Genomic DNA, 5,241 nt, shown 5'->3' with positions numbered 1-5,241 from the left:
CCCGGGTTCGATTCCCGGCGGAGTCAGGGATTTTCTCTGCCTCGTGATGGCTGGGTGTTGTGTGATGTCCTTAGGTTAGTTAGGTTTAACTAGTTCTAAGTTCTAGGGGGCTGATGACGATGAATGTTAAGTCCCAAAGTGCTCAGAGCCATTTTTTGTATTTTGCCGGGAATTGCAATAATATTACTGTTACGTTTCTCTCTGAAGTGATAGTGTGTCAGAGACACGTGTCTAACTCTAAACGAGTAGTTTCATAAATTCTTACAAGTTACTGAGAGGCCAGTTGTTATTGTGTGTTTAAATAGTTTGAAATTGATTCTATTAATGTAAGTACAAGATTTCCTTCAATGACATGGTAAATAATTCTGATTTAATCAGAAATGTGTTTTGCGTCGAGGGAGGGGAGAGGCGGTCTCGATATACCGTTAGCCTGCACGTTAGTTACTTGAATTTAATTTCGTTTTATCCGGACTTCCGCTGTTTGTCTTGGTAGCGGGTGTGGGCTCCTGGGTTACATCCTGATTGGTCTGTTGTGTATTTTCCGCCCCCTTTGCCCGCGGATGCCGCCTGGCCGTGTTTCTAGTTCGCTCGCGGTTTAATCTATAATTGGCCTTACACACATAATAGATTTGTACTGCTTAGCTGATTTTCATTAATAGGTTGATTAATTCTACAGATTGTGCTATATTGAATTATTGTGTTTATATTTACTTAAGGCAGATGTCAGTCTATTGTAGATACTCACTAGTTCTCCGATCTTTTGTGCCTGTTCGTGACCGTTGCTGCTCCCGTTTGGGGGTCCATGCCGAGCCTATATTGGAAACATCTGCGTCCGCTTCTGGGCGTAGTTTCTTGAAGCCCACGAGGTTACTTGGTCACATGAAATTTTATATCCTACATTCTAGGGTGCCTGCCATGTAAGTAACGTTGTTGCGTGCCATGGTATCTGATTTGTTGTTGCCTGCACTCTGAATTACGTTTGGTAATACCAATCACTGCAGTAACGAAAGACTACATTCCCTCGTTAAATTCTTCAGGTTGATCATAGTTTTTGAGTAAATATTCAACTCATTTCACTAAATGTGTAATAGGCCATAAGTACAGTGGTTTATGAATGTTTAAATTTTGAAGTAACTTGCTCTCACCTAAATGGTAATTTTAAAAATGTGTCCATGGTTTTATTTATTTGTCTTGTTCAAATGTGCCAAATAAATATTCAGTGCAATTGTCGATGATAGTCTGATGCGTTACTTGGTCCAATATTACCACCCCACAGCCTGTTGCGAGGAGCTTGTGTCGTTGTGTAAAACTTGAATTCCATGATGTGCTGAAACACCAGTATCGACAGTTTTTAGACACAGGATGTATGTGGAAAGGAAAGAGTCCTGGCCGCCCTGTTGTTTTTGACGAAAATGTCTCATGAATTGAAACCGTTTTCAGCGCAGTCCTGCAAAATTAATTCATGGTGCCAGTCGCGCGCTACAACTGCATACAACCGCAATTTGGTGTGCCTTGAGACATCGGTTGCTTGCGAAGCCGTACAAGTTACAGCTGTTACAAGCTCTACGTCTTGACGACATGTGGCATTTTCTGGCGAGACAATGAACGTATCGTGTCCAATAAAGAAGCCACTTTGCATCCTAATGGGAAAGTAAGCAAACAGAAGTGCTAGAATTCGGGGCTACAGAACCCACATGTACACTTTGAACATGTACGAGATTAATTCGAAGTAAATGTGCTTTGTGCGCTATCCCACGCATGCGTTTATGACCCATTCTTCATTGACGTAAACATGGTAAACGGTCAGCAGTACCTCGCTATGTTACTAAACCTGTTGTTTCCGAGACTGAACGATCACAACTTCAATTTTCAAGAAGACCAGGCACCCCGTCGCCGCAGCTGCGAAGTGCGTTAATTCCTGAATGAAACTCTATCGAGCCGCTGGATTGGTCGTCAAACAGCTGGATACTTAGCACGTCTCAGATGGTCTCCACGAACACTGGACTTGACGCCCTGTAACTCCTTCCTGTAGGGTTCCATTATGGACAACGCTTGTGCATCATCACTACCACAGAACTCCCTCTTACATTCGTAATATTGACGCCTTTGCTTTTAATTCGACGGAATGTTGTTTCTCTGAATCAGTCCTTCCCCAAAGGAAATTGTCTTTTCGGTTTCTTCACATTTTTTTTTCCTGCAGCTAGTTTTCCTTAGCTTCCGTGCACGCCCTGTTTATTTCACTCCTACGTGACTCGTACTGCTGTCTGCTGTCTTCCTGTTCGTTCGTAAACATTTTTGTACTTGCTTCTTTCCGTAATCATTTGAACATTTCTTCTTGTAACCAAGATTTCCTCGCAGTTACTTACTTTTACTAGGATGCTGACTCTTGCTTAGAAAGCAATTCAGTCCAATGAGACTGATGTTTGTCTATAAATATGATTATCATATCTATTTTTCTCGAAGCTTTGTTTATGTGCTATCGGCCCTTATGGTTCTCGCTGCATCAATTAATCTTACTCCACCCCCACTCCTACTCCTCAGCCCATATATTTCCGCAACGCGGTCTTTTTTAATTCTTCCCGTACTACAGGTTTCCAATCATCCACTGTCGTTAAATTTTTGTCTCTCATCTTTTCACGTCGGCATGTATGCCAGAAATCGATAGTGATGAGAATGATCCCATCACTGAAGTGTTCGCAATTCCATACCGAATCCAAATGGTGCCATAAGGCAGACCGTGACACGGCAGCTGTAAGGGCTGCAATGGGGTACGTGTAAATAGTGTATAATAGTGTTTCGGGACGAATAGTAAGTATTTTAAGATGTGATGGAATAGACTATCTTCCATGTGTCAAATTTTTATTGGTTACAGAGATATAGCTCTTGAAATGTTACCCAGGAAAATACACAAGCTGTTAAGTAAAGAAAATGATTAAGTTAAAAATTGATTTTCGTGAACCCACATCCCGTCTCAATGCACTTTCGAATTCTCTTGAGTAAGCCATGCGTAGCTCTTCTGAAGTCGACTTTGCTTTCTTGTGTAAGTTCGGCACTATTTGTAATTCGAACAATCACTTCACTCTATAGAATTCGCTCTTCAACCAAAGGAATCGCCCCAATTTTGCTGAAAGCTCATTTTCAAGAAAGTCTAGATGGCTGGGCTATTCATGACGATATGGTAGCACAATAGGCCCAACCTACTGAGTGTCATACCACATCAAAGAGAGAAGTGTTCTTGGAAATGTCTCCACAAAGGCGTCTGGATTTTTGTCGGACCACCGAAATGATCTACGAGTGTTCGTCATAGCAGTACGAGTGAAAAAGTCTTCTTCGTAAAGCGGATAAAAGGGATTAGTCGGTGATATGCAATTACTCAAAATCAGAAATTCCAACCGTCTACCTCCACTTCCTTCTCGTAGGTAGTGAATCCGCTGTAAATGATAAGGATAGAGGGCGTGTGTTAATGTCTGCCATATTATTGTACGTGGAACACCGATGGCTGTAGAAATTGTGAGTGTAATTGTTGAAGCACTCGTTCTATCCGCTGAATAGTGTCTTTTGCTTGATACGCACTCCGTTCATTTCCATGTTCAGTTAAAATATGGCTGCTGGACGCTGCACCAGACACACGGAACTTAATGAAAACACTCTTGAATCTGGCACTCTGAGGCTGGGAAATCAGTTTACTAGCTGCAGCAGCAGCACTTCCGTCACAACATCCGTACACGAGTACTATGCCGAAATACTCATAATTTATAAACAGGTGTGGCACATTTAAATGACACAGAAAATTTGGCCAATAAATCACAGCCATAGTCAATGTTGAAAAACACATTTATTTACACTTGAATGCTAACTGTTACATCTTTATTACATATTCTGGCAGAAAAAACTAACTGCAAATATCCTTATAGATTAACTAATGCTTTTAAAATAACTTTTAACGGGCTAGGCTAAAGGAAGTGTTATACCTCTGCATTTCCCTACACACCATCTTCATTTACTTCTGCCCAAAGAGTAATCATCTATGGCGCAGCGAAAATGGATTGTATAGAGCAGCTGACGGAAGGAAGGGCGGTTTGCTTTAGCATCAGCCACGGGAGAACTGTGTGATTTACAAATGATATTTGCTTCTTAAAACATTGACAACTTCTTGAACACACTTAAAGAATGGTAATATAAGATCACAAACAATGAATGATTATGAAAAGGTGTGGCCTGTAACTTTAGACATCGGAAATATGGGATGGTTATAATTAAATTGCAGCTATTCACTGACTCCAGTGTGGGCTGTAACTATCGTATGGTAGGGAAACTCGGTAGATGCGAAACCGATCTACGCTCGAAAAAAAATTTATTTCCAACTCTGGCCTTGAGGAGCAAATCTGGCGTTGTGAATACATGAAAGATGTATCGGAATGTTTCAATATGTAATGGATTAAGAAAGAGTAGTGGTCAGTGAACGTCAAACAAATTAAATTTTATTGTTAACAATCATTCATGAAAACGGTGGTATACACACAGTTGCGCTCTTCCACAGGAGGATTCACATGCTGTACAAGAAGATCTCGATGACCTGCAGACGTTGCGGTACACCTGACAGGCCCCATGGGTGTATTCTCTTCAAAGAAGAATGTACCGAGAGTAAAGACGCTTGTGAATCCACACCACAGAGTCACATACGACGAACGCAATGTGTCTTTCTCCACAACACGTGGTTTAACAGTACCCTAAATTCGGCATTTATGTGTGTTCATTGTACCCTGTAGTATAAAATGTGCGTTGTCAGTCCACAGAATATTGCCTGGCCGCATGTCATCAATTTCGATCTTTTCCAGAGACGGAAGAAAACATTCAGAACGCGACTGCGGACAATGTAGATTCAGTTGCGGCGCCGTTTTTTTGTAGTCAGCAGTCTTCCGAATGATTTGATGCGGACGTCTCCTGTGCCAACCTTTTCATCACAGAGTAGCACTTGCAAACTACGCCCTCAATCGCTTATAGAATGTTTTGCAGTTCTGTCTTTCTCTACAAATTTTACCTTGTACAGCTCACTCTTGTACCTTGGAAGTTATTCCCTGATGTTTTAACAGGTGTCGTGCGATTCTGTCCCTTCTTCTTGTCAGTGTTGTCAATGTGTTCCTGTCCTCACTGATTCCACGGAAAACCTCATTCCTAACCTCACGAGTCCACATAATATTCAATATTCATTCTTCTGTTCCACTTCATCTCAAATGCTTC

The sequence above is a fragment of the Schistocerca gregaria genome, chromosome 6, assembly GCF_023897955.1.
Source record: "Schistocerca gregaria isolate iqSchGreg1 chromosome 6, iqSchGreg1.2, whole genome shotgun sequence".
Taxonomy (NCBI): Eukaryota; Metazoa; Arthropoda; class Insecta; order Orthoptera; family Acrididae; genus Schistocerca; species Schistocerca gregaria.
Note: the sequence above shows the minus strand (reverse complement) of the source record.